Consider the following 17,202-nt stretch of genomic DNA (forward strand, 5'->3'; position numbering starts at 1 on the left):
GCTCTGGATAGGTGAGCGAATACTATTTTAACTATGCGGTGGGCGAGTGGAGGAGGCATGGGGGGGGGGGGGGGGGGATGGAGGAGGACAAGGGCGAGCGGGGAGATCGGCAGATGTGCTGGGACGCAGCGGATTTGGCGAGCGGTAAATGGCGTCGGGATTTGAATCCACGAATCTCGAATATTTCCCAATATTCAAGGGATTCGTGGATTCGCCGGATTCGTCATCCCATCCCTATAGATAACTAACTATGTAAAGTATAAGAAATAGCAAAGAAATGAACAGCGCTACTTAAAAACAGATGAATGCTTACCTGCAAAAAAGTGCAGACCCCACTCATGGGATACAAATACACAATGAGCACACATACAACCTGTCTACCACTTGGAGGATGTTAGTTTCCACTAACAGCTTGCATGCAATTTGTTAGGTACTCATCCCTCCCACTGTCGAAGAAGTCTTTCCTCCATGGGAGGGGACCTAACACTAACTAAAACCTACCTATGCATATGCATAGCCTGGGCGCGCTACTAGTAAAATTAAAATTAAGAATTGCGCAGAAAAAGTGGGATCAGCGCATCACCAGGCCGCCTCTGAATGGCCTCAGCTCAGAGATGCGCTGAGCCCCCCCAGTGACTACAAACGCACCTTGAACCCAAACAAAAAGGTGCGCAAAGTATAAGAAATACTCAAGCATCTGAAGCTTGGAGAAATCCAGCGCTGGCTCCTCCGAAACCTCCCCCAACAAGCCTGACAAGCTGTGATATATTTACCTCTCCTCGACCTTGTGCAGGCATACTAAGGGCTCTTCGTCCAGGCTAAGCGGAAATAGCCAAACCCGATCGTATTCACTCTACTGCGCAGGCCCAAAGGACTCGCGCCTGTGCAGTAGAGCGGATACCATCGGGTTTGACTATTTCCGCCGTACCTGAACGAAGAGCTACTAGTGCTCCTGCACACGATCGCGGTAGGTAAATATTTACCTCGCCGCACTTTGTGGGGTCCCGACACTTGAACGGAGGAATGGAGGAGGATGGGGAAAGGCTTCCCCCTCTCGAGGTAAGTATCCCCGGGGGGGGGGGGGGGGGGTGCTTACATTACAGATTCTCTTTAAGTTCAACTTCATAATCACAAATCATTTTCCTGACTGGATCAAGGTATTGTCTTCCTAAATCTAGCAGTCATAATTGTCAATTTCCATCAATGGCAAAGAGGCACCGTAACAAAGTGTAGTAAAATGTGATAAATTGTTCAGAATACCCACTTCTATGTTCATTACCTGGTTTCAGCATCAGAAAAACACTTCTTATATATTGCTGTATATTGGTAGCAGTAGTTAGGCAGGCCACAGAGGAGGAAGTTGAAGTAAGCAGGCAGGCTACAAAGGAGGGATTTGCAGTACGCAAACAGGCCACAGAGGAGGGAGTTGCATTAAAGGGGCACTATGGCGAAACATTTTAAAATTTAATATATCTGCAAACATATACTGTACAAATAAGAAGTACATTTTTCCCAGAGTAAAATGAGCCATAAATTACTTTTCTCCTATGTTGCCGTCACTTACAGTAGGTAGGTAGTAGAAATCTGACAGAAGTGACAGGTTTTGGATTAGTCCATCTCTACATAGGGGATTCTCAGGGATTTATTTATTTTCAAAAGCACTTAGTGAATGGCAGTTGATCTGTCCAACTGTTAAAAAAACTGTGTAGCGAACAGGGAAGCTGGCCAGCATCATTGTTTAAATCCTTTTTAGGATAAATCCTCTTGAATTATGCACAACAGTGTCCCTATGCGTATTCTAATGTTTATGTTCATGTTGTATTTTCATGTTTTTATGTGTTTCTATTTCAAATACGGTTTATAATCCAATTTAATGATAAGAGGTTAGATAGCCCATGGGGTCATACTGGGAGGGTTTAGCAGTTGCATAGTTCATTACAATCATATCAATGTTAGTTTCCATCTATACTGATGTTGTCCGCACCTATTATATTTCTGTATTTATTCCCTTCATCCATCTAGTATTTATTTCCTTCATCCATCTTTTGATTCAAATTATTGTTTGCATGGAAAATCTGCAACACCATAGGCGCCCCTCATGAATACCTACGCTGCCAACCAAAACAGTTGCCCGCATATTAAATAGGAGGCACTGAAATCCAGCCCCTATATAAATGAATAGTGTTCGGCAGGCAGCGGGGTTCTTACGCGATCCACACAGCATAGTCGCCTAGCAACGCTATGCTACAAGCGGATTGGTTTCCGCTATATAGGGGACCAATCAGTCTGCGCCCACGATAGAGGGAGAATCCTCCCTCTGCTTGTGTAGTGATGCGGCTATGTGCCGCGTGGACACGCCCACAGAGGATCACTGGAATGTCACGTTGCCTGCATAATCACAGCGAGACTCCAAGCCAAGCCACGCCCACCAAGCTCGGTTGACGGGCTTCATGGTGCACGTCACCAGTGACGTCCATAGCATTGGACCTTCCGTCCACCCGCAGCCATGAGCGTTATTCACCGCGCTGTTAAACCATTAAGATAATCTTCAATCCAGCGCCACAAACGCAAGTATAAACCCTCAGTATTTTTATTTTTATCCTCCAACTTTTTAATGAAAGGAAAATTTGTTGATCATTACAAAATCCAATAAGGTCTTAGTTGCTATGACAACAGGGTCACACATTCAGATCTGCACATGGGCATCAGAGGGAAAGCACCACTGTCCATCACCAGCTGGGACATTCATCCACTGCAGGCCACAGAGGAGGAACAGGTTGCCACCCATGATTGTCTGATCGGGCTATTGCCCATGATATGCTTATATTTCATTGTTTTCTTGTAAGTGTTTTAATTTTTTGCGCATCTGAGGAATAAATAACGTTAATGCACTACGGAGCGCTCCTCTTTGTATGTTTTTCCTTTTTAGGGAATATCTTTATAAAGTACTAGCTGATGACCCGGCGTTGCCCGGGTATGTATTTGGCTAGTGTTGGCTCCATCCACTTTTTCTAACCCTAACACACAAACACTTAATGACCAAGTTTGTGAGCTTTGGGGTCTTTGGCATCAATAATTTGTATATTCCCATAGAAATCAAACAAATCAGATAGGCTGTTTGTGGCTCTGCCCCTCTCCAGCATTTGAACCCCAGTCAACCAATGGCCAACTGTAGCAGGTTTGAGACATCTGCTATATATTAACAGTGTAAAAATGGCAGCAATTCAGATATTCCCCTTGAAAATCAACAAATGCATTTTGATTTTCTATTATAGGCTCCACCCACTTCTCTGAATATTGATCATCTGGGCAAAGTTTGAGAACCCTGCCATTTACAGTGTAAAAATGGCTGCAGTTTATATTTTCCCAGTAAAATTTGTTTTTGACTGTTGTATTTTCCCAGTAAAATGAAACAAATCTGATTGGATGTGGCTCCGCCCCTATTCTGAATTTGAACCCCAGTGACCCAATGACCAACTGTAGCAGGTTTGAGGCTTGTGCCATTAGGAGTGCAAGAATGGCAACAATTTCAATATTCCCCTTGAGAAACAACAGGTGAATTTTGATTAGCTTTTTTTAGGCTCAACCCACTTCTCTGAATATTAATCCCAGTCACCTAGTAATTAACTGTGCAAAGTTTGAGAACCCTGCCATTAACAGTGAAGAAGGGCTGCAGTTTACATTTTCGCAGGGAAATCTGTTTTTGACTCTACCCACTTTTTGTAATCTTGACACACAATGACCAAGTTTTGAGCTTTCAGATTCCTGCCATCAAAATGGTGTGAATGGAAGCATTTTATCCAGCAAAGAAATCTGATTGGCTGTTTGTGGCTCCACCCCTAGTGAATTTGAACCCCCGTCACTTAATGACCGACTGTAGCAGGTTTGAGGCCTCTGCCATTAACAGTGTAAGAATGGCAGCAGTTTCAATATTCCCCTTGTAAATCAATAGGTCAGGTGAGTTTTGATTGGCTGTTGTAGGCTCCACCCACTTTCATGAGTGTTAATCCCAGTTATCCAGTGACCAACTGTGTCAAGTTTGAGAACCCTGTCAATAACAGAATGGCTGAAATCAATCTAACAAATCTGATTGGCTGTTTATGGCTCCACCTCCTTTAGTGAATTTGGACCCCAGTTACCCAATGACTGTTTTAGGTTTGAGGCCTCTGCCATTAACAGTGTAAGAATGGTAGCAATGTAAATATTCCCCTTGAAAATCAATAGATGAATTTTGATTGGTTGTTGTAAGCTTCACCCACATTTCTGAATATCAATCCCAGTCACCCAGTGACCAACTGTGTCAAGTTTGAGAACCCTGACATTAACAGTGTAAGAATGGCTGCAGTTTAAATTTACCATGTAAAAAGTTTGTTGTTTTTGGCTCCGCCCACTATTTCTAACCTTGACATACAGTCACTCAATGACCAAGTTTATGAGCTCTGGGGTCCTTGGCATCAATAAGTTGCAATTTCCCACTGAAATTAAACAAATCTGATTGACTGTGGCCCGCCCCCTTTTCAGAATTTAAACCCCAGTCTCCCAGTGACTGACTGTACCAGAATTGAGGCCTCTGCCATTAAGGGTGTATGAAAGGCAGCAATGTAAATCTTTCCCTTGAAAATCAATCAATCCCAGTCACCCAGCGACCAACTGTGCCAAGTTTGAGAACACTGCCATTAACAGTGTAAGAATGGTTGCAGTTTATAATGTCCCATGTAAAAAATGTAGTTGTTGGCACCGCCCACCTTTTCTAACCTTGACATACAATCAGTCAATTATCAAGTTTATGAGCTTTGGGTTCCTTGGTATCAATTTGAATATTCCCATTGAAATTAAACAAATCTGATTGGCTGTTTGTGGTTCCGCCCCCTTTCTGTATTTGAACCCCCAGTTACCCAGTGACCAACTGTACCAGGTTTGAGGCATCTGCTATTAACAGTGTAAGAGTGGCAGCAATTTAAATATTCCCCTTAAAAATCAACAGGTGAATTTTGATTGGCTGTTGTAGGCTCCACCCATTTTCCTGAATGGGTGAAATCTGATTGAGTGTTTGCAACTCCGCCCAGGTGTGCACGGGGGCCGCGAGACCCTCAGAACATATCATCCCAGCAGAGCCGGATTAAGGCTAAATGGGGCCCTAAGCAAAGTAACTGATTTGGGCCCCCCCATCATGTTGTAATAGAATCAGAAGATGCAGCTGCACAGCAACATGCCGCACACACCGGGGCAGCCGAGCTACTGGTTGCTATGGGCAACAGCCCGCTTTCCTCTGTGGGTGCACAATGCAGGGAATAGCAGCGGCAAAATGCAGAGTGAAAGATGAATGGCTGGGACATTTGCACTCAGGGGCTAGGGCACCCCTGTGAAGAGGGCGCCAGATATCACAGCAGCAGCACTTTCCCCCTGCATCTCCAGCCTGGCAATAGCAGAAAGCTCTGGACACCGCCAAACCGGAAGCCGTTCCCCAGACAGAATTACATAACCACTCCCACCACAGAACAACCGATTTCCTCTCAAACTAGACAGCCACCATGCAGCCTCCATCCCAGGGAATACGATAGTCCAGCAGAGAAGGCAGCCGCAGCGGGGGAGAATCACAGCACCAGATGACTCACATTCACCTATTGCGATCCAAGCAATAGAGGTCCCGTCATCCGGAGCCCATCTGTATCCTCTAGAGTGCTGCCACTTTGTTACTACTACTATTACTACTTCCTACTTCATGTCTGATCTGAGAATCAGGAAGTTCAGAGCGAGCGGCTGCACTGTAGAAGAGACAGATGGGTTTCAGATGACGGGATCTCTATCGCTTGGATCATGGATAGGTGAGTGAGCGTTTGCCATCTGCTGCTATCATTTTTGCTGCAGCTGTGGTTCTCTGTGGGAAGGGAGGGAGGAGTGGGCAGCGGCGGAGCGCACAGTAGCAGGAGGGGGACCTAGGAGGAGAGCCTGGCTCTGAAGACAATCAGCAGCGCACGACATCATTTGACAAGACAAATAACATTTATATTGCGCTTTTCTCCTGGCGGACTCAAAGCGCCAGAGCTGCAGCCACTAGGACACGCCCTATAGGCAGTATCAGTTTTAGAGAGACTTGCCTAAGGTCTCCTACTGTATAGGTGCTGGCTTACTGAACAGGCAGAGACGAGATTCGAACCCTGGTCTCCTGTGTCAGAGGCAGAGCCCTTAAAGGGACTCTGAGCAGTGCCTGTGGGTATGCCTTTAAGCATACCCACAACTAATTAATTACATCCTCACACCTACCAGCATGATGTTTGTAATTATATCCACCTGGGTTCCTTATATTTCATTGCATTGTGCTGAATCGAGCTGCCAACTTTGGAGAAAAGTCGTCCTGTGTAATACAATGTAACTATGTAAAGATGCATATCATTTTGAAGCTCTCTTTCTCCTCTTTTCCAATGATAGATAAGCTGCCACCCTACGCCTTTTAGTTTTTGCAATTTTCGCGATCGACATTGCCGCGATTTCGATCGCAAAAATAGCGAAAGCTAAAAGGCATAGAGTGGCGGTTTATATATCATTGGAAAGAGGAGAAAGAGATCTTTAAAATGATACGCATCTTTCCATAGTTACTGCACTGCTCAGAGTTCCTTTAACCATTATACCATCCAGCCACCGCTGGCAGGATGGCGAGGGCTGGTTTATGTGCTGATGGGGCCCTTTGACTCTGAATGGGGCCCAAAGTGACTGCTTTTGTTGCCTGGTCGGTAATCCGGCCCTGCATCCCAGGTAGTAAGGGATCTATATACCAAGTTTCGTTCAAATCGGTCAAGCCGTTTTTGAGTGATCGCGGCACACACATGCACGCACACACACACATACATCCGATTTTATATATATAGATAAAAGCCTTGCCAAGAATCCCCTATGAAGAGAAATGGACTAGCCCAAAACCTTGCACTTCTGTCAGATTTCTACTACCTACTGTGCGTGACAGCAACATAGGAGAAAAGTAATTTATGGCTCATTTTACTCTAGAAAAAAAAAACGTACTTCTTACTTGTTTATGTTTGCACATATTTTAAATTTTACACTTTTTTGGCATAGTGCCCCTTTAAGTAGAAAGGCCACAGAGGAGAAACTTAGTGTAAGTAGGCAGGCCACAGAGGAGAAACTTAGTGTAAGTAGGCAGGCCACAGAGGAGGGAGTTGCATTAAGCAGGCAAGCCACAGAAGGGCGAGCCTTTGTAGTTCTCAGTTAAGGCCTCTGATGCATTAAACCACTTTTCTAGAATCATACGGAGGTGACGTTTACTATTGTGTTATAAAGGCAGACGTGTATCTGATAGCGTGCACATAGGGCAAATGTTATAGGCGCCATTAGTAACTCACTTTCCAGGGGGCGCATGAGTGAGCTGAGCCTCACAGCTACAGGCAGAGCTCTGCAGTACTGCTTCTGAATATGCTCCCCATCTCAGTTTTAACAACTTTAGACAGTGACAGCTAGAGTTGGGCCGAACGGTTTGCGTTCACGTCCCGCAGGCGAACTTTTGCGGAAGTTCGGTTCGCCCCATAATGCACCATGAGGGTCAACTTTGACCCTCTACATCACAGTCAGCAGGCCCAGTGTAGCCAATTAGGCTACACTAGCCCCTGGAGCCACTCCCCCCCTAATAAAAGGCAGGCAGCGGCGGCCATTACGCTCACTCGTGTGCCTGCGTTAATGAGAGTAGGGCGAGCTGCTGCAGACTGTCTCTCATAGGGAAAGATTAGTTAGGCTTAGCTTGTTCCTGGCTGCATATCTGTTCTGTTCAGTGAGCCCACCATACCTGTTCTGTTCAGTGAACCCACTGGATACCTGCATACCTGTTCAGTGAACCTGCCACTGCATACCTGTTCTGTGAACCCACCACTGCATACCTGTACTGTGAACCCACCACTGCATACCTGTTCAGTGAACCCACCACTGCATACCTGTTCAGTGAACCCACCACTGCATACCTGTTCAGTGAACCTGCCACTGCATACCTGTTCTGTGAACCCACCACTGCATACCTGTTCAGTGAACCCTCCACTGCATACCTGTTCAGTGAACCCACCACTGAATACCTGTTCAGTGAACCCACCACTGCATACCTGTTCAGTGAACCTGCCACTGCATACCTGTACTGTTCAGTGAACCCGCCACTGCATACCTGTTCTGTTCAGTGAACCCGCCACTGTATACCTGTTCTGTTCAGTGAACCCGCCACTGTATACCTGTTCTGTTCAGTGAACCCGCCACTGTATACCTGTTCAGTGAACCTGCCACTGTATACCTGTTCTGTTCAGTGAACCCGCCACTGTATACCTGTTCTGTTCAGTGAACCTGCCACTGTATACCTGTTCTGTTCAGTGAACCCGCCACTGTATACCTGTTCAGTGAACCTGCCACTGCATACCTGTTCTGTGAACCCACCACTGCATTCCTGTTCTGTTCAGTGAACCCGCCACTGCATACCTGTTCTGTGAACCCGCCACTGTATACCTGTTCTGTTCAGTGAACCCGCCACTGTATACCTGTTCTGTTCAGTGAACACGCCACTGTATACCTGTTCTGTTCAGTGAACCCGCCACTGCATACCTGTTCTGTGAACCCGCCACTGTATACCTGTTCTGTTCAGTGAACCCGCCACTGTATACCTGTTCTGTTCAGTGAACCCGCCACTGTATATCTGTTCTGTTCAGTGAACCCGCCACTGTATACCTGTTCTGTGAACCCACCACTGCATACCTGTTCTGTTCAGTGAACCCGCCACTGCATACCTGTTCTGTTCAGTGAACCTGCCACTGCATACCTGTACTGTTCAGTGAACCTGCCACTGCATACCTGTACTGTTCAGTGAACCCGCCACTGCATACCTGTTCTGTTCAGTGAACCCGCCACTGTATTCCTGTTCAGTGAACCCGCCACTGCACTCTCGCCATGGTGCGCACCAGTCCAGCACGGCCGTCACTACACAAACAGCTGTTTGCGGTGCGTTACACGGTGAGTTTGGTGTGTCAGTGTGAAGCAGTACCTTAATTACACTACCTGATTGATGTATACAAATGCAAGATGTTTTAAAGCACTTTAGGCCTGTCATTTAGCATTCAATGTGATTTCTGCCCTTAAAACGATGCTTTGCGTCAAATCCAGATTTTTCCCGGGGACTTTTGGCATGTATCCCACTCCTCCACCTGGGGTCCAGGTGTTAGACCCCTTGAAACATCTTTTCCATCACTTTTGTGGCCAGCATAATTTTTTTTTTCCAAAGTTCGCATCCCCATTGAAGTCTATTGCGGTTTTACGCGAACCGAACCTTACGCGGAAGTTCACGAACCCGGTTCGCGAACCTAAAATTGGAGGTTCGGCCCCACTCTAGTGACAGCCTGCCGAGCCCCGCACTTATCGCAGGCAGTGGGACATTACTTGTAGGCAGGATGTCCAATAGTAACAGCAGTGAGTCGGCTGGAGAACAAGACTCTCTGTGTAACGATCATGTAGGGAAGGATTACAGGGGACAGATAGACCTGCGGCAGCTATTCTCCCTTTCTCCTCTCTCACAGTGGCCTGTTGTAAATCAGGTGGGATAGAGCTCGGATTACTGTTACTGGCTGTCACAGACCTCACGCTGGGGTGTAAACAGGGCTCTCCTGGAATTTCCTTGAGCAGTGATGTCAGCTTACTGCGCGGGGAAGGAACACAGAGGAAGCCTAGAGAGGAGATACCTTCACTCTGCATGTCTTGTGAGTGCCTGACCTGGGTATTGTGCTGTTTTGATGACCTCCCCCACTGCACCTGACTCTCCCTGGATTTTATTTTCCTCCCCATCCTGACTTCTTCCCCAACCCTCTTAGCGAACCCCTCCATTCTATCTGGCCCCACATTCTCATATCCCTCCCTCCAGCCCTGGCTGTCTTCTCCACCCTGACTACCCCCTCAGCCCTAACTGCCCCAATCTATCCTAACACCCCCCTCCACTCCTTGCTGACCCCAACACTGTGACAACCAATCCCCATGTGCTAATGCCACTGACTGTCTCTACTCCCCCATGCCTCCCCCATCCTGACTACCTGTCTCCATCCTTACATCCCCCTCCCAACTGCCTGATTTCATAAAATTACTGCAGAGCCACGTCACAGCCTGTGTTCTCCATATATGTACTCCATACCTCCCAACATTTTAAAATAAGAAACCGGGACACTGGCCACACCCCTAACCGCACCCCCTAACCACACCCCCAACACGCCTACCATCGTTTTTTGAAGATTGTTTTTTATTAAATATTTATACCCTTATATTTTTTTTTATAAGTATACCCTCATACACCCTGCCCGTGGGTGGGGAGGAGGGTAAGGGTGCCTGTGGGTGGGGAGGAGGGTGCCACTTTTAGGTTGGGGGGGGGGGGGGTTGCCTGGGCAGATAATGGAGGCGGAAAAACTGATCGAGGCTCCAGCCGCGGTAATGAGGGATGCGGGAGCTTCACTGCTTCCTCCCTCCCTCCCTCTCTCTGAATACCCCCCTATGCATGTCTGTGTGCCCCCCTCCCCTTCCTGTAGGCAGAGTGAGCGCAGCGGAGCGGGCAGTCGGGTCCTCTTACGGCTGATGCACGCGTACTGTCTCTGGCATCGGACCTCCATGTCCCAGTCTTCTGTGTTCCCCTCCCTGTACCTCCCATCCCTGTGTGCCTCCCTTTTTATTTGTTCCATTCCAGAGTGCAGCATGCAGCCAGTGTTCTGTTTTCACTGCTGTGGCAGTAAGACCTGTGCTGCAGCACGTAAGTCTGTGCTGCTCCTCTAGCTAGCTGCTGTTACCGCTCTATGCCACTCTCTCTTACCCCTTTTCCCTCAGCAGAGTGCTATAACATCTCTTCTTCCTCCAGTCCATCACCTCCAGAGATCTTTATCTTCCTTTCACACTCACCAGTAGCACCTCCTGTGCACCCCATATGGTCCTTCTAAGCGCACCTTACCACTGCTACCTCTGTTGCTAACTGATGGGGGTTTCCAGCTAATTGGGCACACACTGAATAACTTTGTTACTTGGGTGGGCAGTGGTAGTGGTGAAGGTTAAAAGAAAGGTAGTGCAGGGGTGATCACAGTTGGAGGATGCAACTCTTGTGGGGAGGAAATGTCACATTAGCTAAAAGTACATTGGTTTATTTTTACACAACAAAGATATAAATGTTTTGGATTGGCCTGTCGTGTAAGGGCATCTAGGTTGTTGTTCCCCCGTCCCGTCCCCCCCTCTAGTGCAAAAGGTCTCAATCCTCCCCTGCAAATGTTGAGCAGTGGGCGGGGCAGCCTTAAAATGCACGCATATACTGATTGCTGTTTCACCTCTGTATGTATTTGTCAAGTGGCAAGGACACATGTCCTGCTAGATGTACTTTTATTTGGAAATTTTAATGGGATATACAGTGAGTTGCTTAAATCTTTTAGTGTGCAAACTTGCTTGTCAGATCTGCCATGCATTGTGCAGAGTTTGTCCTCCCCTGCACAAAAACAATGATTTGTGAGCATTTATTTTCTCCAGTGCAAACTGACAGTCAGGTAGCATATCAGATCTGTGTCACAAATGACAAACAAAGTGCAGGTGCTGTAACAAGCATTGCAATGGTCATAAATATGACCTGTGGTATTTGTGTAAGTCAAGTATGTTTAGATCTAAATGTCTTTTGTTTTGTTTTTTCACTGTCAAGATTTTTTTGTTTAGTATGGTTTTTCTATCATCCTCCCTTTTCTCCTGTTTAAATGGATTTGAAGGGGGGAGGGGGGGCACAGTTTCAGTGTTTGCCATAGGCGCCATATTACTCAGATACGCCTCTGTATAAAGGTCATTTTATAAAGATATTGGTGGGTTGTTGGCCTCCCGAATAAACAGCTTTCCACCGTTCACAATAAGGTAAAGAATCCACACTGGCAAATTATTATGTTTCTTCACAGAGCAAGTTCTAATCAGAAGGAGAGAGGAAGAGACAGCGGAATAACATCTTTACAGCGTTTCAGGGGATTTATGTGGTCATTTTATTGGATGATAAGGGGATACTTATGAGCTGTTTCTGTGATTACTTTGTCGGCAGCTGGCGAAGGTACACCATGAACTGAAACAGCCGTACGGCTAAAGGAAGGGAGAGGATAAAGAAGAAATAATGACTCCATATTCTTCCCAACGCAGAATTACAGCTTTTTATTTCAACTTTATGATTGTTTTATTATAAACAGGTAAATGATTTTCTAACTTGCTGAAGGATGGATTTTTGCAGACGATGTTTGGCGCCTCTGTGCAGAGCGTGAGCTGCTGGAAATAATGGCCAGACAGCCTAAACTAGCCGGATGAAGCAACCACAGATGGGAGCTGAAGAAGACCTGAACTCAGAACTTCATCGCCGCTCTAAAAGATAAGCAACAGCATAATAACCTTTAAAGAAAAACATTTATTTGTTACAGCTGATACAAATTCTGCAATAAATCTGCAGTTTGTCTACTTCCTGCTTTCATGGAAGCAGACAATAATATTAACATCCTGTGTTTACAAATTAGCTTTTCTGCCGTGGCAGTCAGCTGACACAGCTAAGGGATCAAATTACAACTTGTGCTTAATCACCGATGAGGGGGAATTAGACATGCTAAACTCTCTAAATACATAGAGGGTGCATTTCTCTATGCTTTCCTTCTGTCTTGTGCAAGAGTTCAGGTCCACTTCACAGTGCACCTTAACCAAGGCAAGGCTGTCTAGGGTAAGCACAGATGTATATTCAAGATGGATCCACATACCTCTGTATGCTGTCCGTTTCTCTTCTCGCTCACTCCCCGGTCTCCACAGTGACACCTTGAAAAATGTGACTTTTTGACTTAGGTCAAATTTTCATACAGGAAGAGGTGGGATTCCTGTGATGTTCCCGCTTATCACCCTCCAATTACCTCCTCTTCCCCACCAGATTCCCTCCCCTTAAAGAGAACCCGAGGTGGGGTTCTGACAATGCAATCCACATACAGAGGCTGGGTCTACCTATACTGCCCAGCCTCTGTTTCTATTTCAATCCCCCCTAAAACCACCTTGTGCTCTGCTATCCCCCATAAATCACAGCCGCGCTGTCGACACGCAGTGTGTCGCAGCGGGCTGTTTACATCTATAGTGTCAGTCTGCTGCTCCCTCCGCCTCCTGCATAGCTCCGGTCCCCGCCCGCGTCCCTTCCCTCCCTGCTGATTGGAGGGAAGGGACGCGGGTGGGACCGGAGCTATGCAGGAGGCGGGGGGAGCATGCAGAGTGACAGTACAGATGTAAACACAGCCCGCACAGCGCGGCTGTGATTTATGGGGGATTGCAGAGCGCAGGGGGAACTTAGGAGGGGATCTGGATAGCAATAGAGGCTGGGCAGTATAGGCAGACCCAGCCTCTGTACGTGGATTGCATTGTCAGAACCCCGCTTCGGGTTCTCTTTAAAGGATACCTTAGTGCTTAAAATATGCTTACAAAATTATGCATACTGTGTGTGTGGGGAGTTGTGCAGATGCTTACCACAACTCTCGCGCCCCAGCATCGCCCTCCGTTCTTCTGCTCGGCGTGGTCGGTGCACTCTGACCCGGACATACTACACTTCTATGTCCACCTAGACGCCTTGTGACCGCGCTACCCGATGACCCCTTGTCTTGTATGTGTGCACTCCCAGCACATTACGTACCCAGCGAAGCGCAGAGGACACCGACTGAGCCAACCATAGGTAAAGAACGGGGCCAATTACTGAAGATCAGAGGGCAATGCTGGGGCACGGGAGGTGCGGTAAGCATCTGCACAACCCCTGCCCCCCCCCCCCCCCACACACACACACAGTAGATAACATTTTTTAAAGGTGAAGATTTCTCATGGGAAAGGAGGTATCAGCTACTGATTGGGATGAAGTTCCTCTACAGTTCATCAGGGCGCTCTGTATGGCTAATCTTGTGGGAAAACCCCTCCCACAGTGTGATGTCAGGACCATGGCCCTGACAGTTTCCTGTCTGTGATCCTTGTTGCATTGTGGAAAATAACAGCTGTTTCCAACTGCCAAGCAACCAGTATCTCCCTCTGTGCATATCTATATCTATAAAAAACAACCTTTTAGCCTATCGCATTGTTAGGGGGTGTGGTTATAGATAATGGCAGTTGGTGCTGTCTTGTTTTTTTTCATGTCTGCCAGCAGTAAAGATGATGACGTGCCCGGCTGATTGTGGCTCAAACAATATGACCAAATTACATGGCGAATATCAATCATTTCTCGATTTCTCTTCTATTTGTTATATTCTCACTTTGCTTTGCATTGATTTATTTTTTTCCCCTTTTCACTCAAGTTCCTCTTTAATACAAATAAGTCAAAAACAAAACAAAAAAAACTGATGTAATTAGCATTTTCTATAGACAAAACTCACCATTATGTAACCTCAGCACATGTTCGGCTTCACTGATAAAAGGCCTGAGTTGTAATCCTAGCGGTACTAAGCCTGCGTGGATGTTCTCTTTCCCTTCCACGGCTCACGGATAGCAGAAAAGCGCACTGCTGTAGAATCTTGATAAGACTAATTTCGGCAGTACAAACAATGGACAATTCTCACAACATCCCCGTCCTTCAGGGAAGGAGCAAAGAGAATGGTTTTGTCAGGACATATTACACTTACAGGTGAAACTATTGGGTTTGTTCCTCTGACTTGTTCCATTGAGAGGCTTTGCAAACAGGAACAATGGCGCACTTACATTACTCGATTTATGGCAAAGATATCAAGCCGATTCAATCAAAATTGATCGAATCTGACAGAGATAGATGCTGCGACATGACCGCTAGACTGATCCTTGTGATCGATCAATCTAAGAAGCTAGAGAGATCTCAATCCAAAGTTGGGTGCGCATTGGTGATGATGTTCAGTATTCCGATGATCGACGGACCCCATGGTGGCTCTCCCCCCAATAACGTGTTCCCCCACAAGACTACGGTAAGTGTGGAAGCAGCTCACCTATCTGCCGCATGTCTCCTGGCAACTTCTCTACATCGCCAGGGGTGACAGTGCACCGTGACTCAGGGCTGGCGATTCCATTAAGGCAAAGGGGGCAATTGCCCCAGTGCCCTTGAGTCCGTAGGGCCCCCAAGCATTCGTCCACCTTTTAAAAATGTAATTTGTGGCGCTGTGACTTGTAGCAGGGAGACATATTCTTTACCTGATTGCCCAGTTGCCATGGTTTCCCCCACCTCACCTTTCTTCCTGGGGGTGAAATGCACTTTCTACGGGCGGCCGCAGTGGAGCTCTCCCCGCAGGCAGGCATGCGACAGCATGTCAGTACATCCATGCCTGCGAGGATGGAAGAGGCCCTGCTGGAGCAAGGAGGAGGAAACCACGGCAACCGAGCTGGCATGGAATCAGGTAAAATGTATGTCTGCCACTCACCTCACAGAGCAGCCTGGGAAGGGGCGGGGGGGAGGGAGTCTGGGAAATAACCTTGGGGGGGGCAGCTTAAAGGAATACTGTAGGGGGGGTCTGGGGAAAATGAGTTGAACTTACCCGGGGCTTCTAATGGTCCCCCGCAGACCTCCTGTGCTCGCGCAGCCACTCACCGATGCCCCGGCCCCGCCTCCGGTTCACTTCTGGAATTTCAGACTTTAAAGTCTGAAAACCACTGCGCCTGCATTGCCGTGTCCTCGCTCCCACTGATGTCAATGGAAGCGTACTGCGCAGGCACAGACCATACTGGGCCAGTGCAATACTCCTGGTGACGTCAGCGGGAGCGAGGACATAGCAACGCAGGCGCAGTGGTTTTCAGACTTTAAAGTCTGAAATTCCAGAAGTGAACCGGAGGCGGGGCCGGGGCATCGGTGAGCGGCTGCGCGGGCACAGGATGTCTGCGGGGGACCATTAGAAGCCCCGGGTAACTTCAACTCATTTTCCCCCGACCCCCCTACAGTATCCCTTTAAGTTTATGTCAGCAACAACAGAAGCAAAGTACACCCGTGTGGCACATCCCATACGGATATAGGTGAGCTCCAAACGAAAGACACACAGGGAAATCACTCTCTGACCCACTAACAGCACTGTGTCATCTGTCACTGGACGTGTGCTCTGCAATCAGCTTGTAGGAAGAAACAGTTCAACAGATGTAAAGAAAAAAACCACAAAGGCGTGCACCTTCCGTCCAGGGATTTATTTCCACAAGACTGACAGTTTGAGCGTGTAACTCTTTTCTTCATTTATCAGTGTAGTATACCATTCATCAAACAGTGCATATAAGGATGAGTCTTACATATCCATGGAGTGGTGGGTCATCGGTGGGAGGTGGGCACAAAGGTGGGTAGAGACGGCCGTTTTGCGTCTCCTGACGTTTGGTCACACTGCGTCAAGTGGTACGCAGTGTGTTTGTTTTTTGTTGTTACGAAGGGAGCAGAAACAACACCTGGTCTCAGAGTGGCAGAAGGCTGCATAACTAAATAGCCTAGCCTAAACATGACTGAGAGGGTGGGTTTATGTACCAATATACAGCAATATATAATTACAGCAAGTGTTTCTGATGCTGAATAAGGGTAATACTGCCGTGCGCTGTCTCTGTTCGGCAATATTACTGCAGTTACGTGCATCAGGTCATAGATGTCAAAGCACTTCTGGGGATTATGGGACCTATTAATAAAGGTAGCTATCGGCTGACCCCCATTTTTTTTTTTTTAAAAAGTGCTGATCAGTATAAGCGGTGACTTTTTTTTAAGGGTTCATCTGTGCCCCATATTGACACATTTGTCAGCATTAAGTGACAACTGCCATATTTGTAGTGAACAGCGCGATTGTTACTTTATAGATCACCAAGCAGTGCTCTAGCAAAGCATTGATGACAATTGCAGGGACAGTTCTAGCTGAAATGCGGTCTTAGGCCAAAATTAGACAAGACAAATGACATTTATATTGCGCTTTTCTCCTGGCGCACTGAAAGCGTTTGGGCTGCAGCCACTAGGGCACACTCAGTAGGCAGTAGAAGTGTTAGGAAGTCTTGCCTAAGGTCTCCTTACTGAATAGGTGCTTTCTTACTGAACAGGAAGAGCCAAGACTTGAACCAAGGTCGCCTGTGTCAGAGACAGAGCTCTTAACCATTATCCAGCCCTCACTCACAAACAAAGCCCCCGTTCCCCCATGAAGCAGTATTAGATGATGAGTGCTCCCCACAAGGGATGATGGCTGGGAGCCTCAATGGCCACTCAACAACTTT

The sequence above is a fragment of the Hyperolius riggenbachi genome, chromosome 1 (assembly GCF_040937935.1).
Source record: "Hyperolius riggenbachi isolate aHypRig1 chromosome 1, aHypRig1.pri, whole genome shotgun sequence".
In the NCBI taxonomy this organism is placed as follows: Eukaryota; Metazoa; Chordata; class Amphibia; order Anura; family Hyperoliidae; genus Hyperolius; species Hyperolius riggenbachi.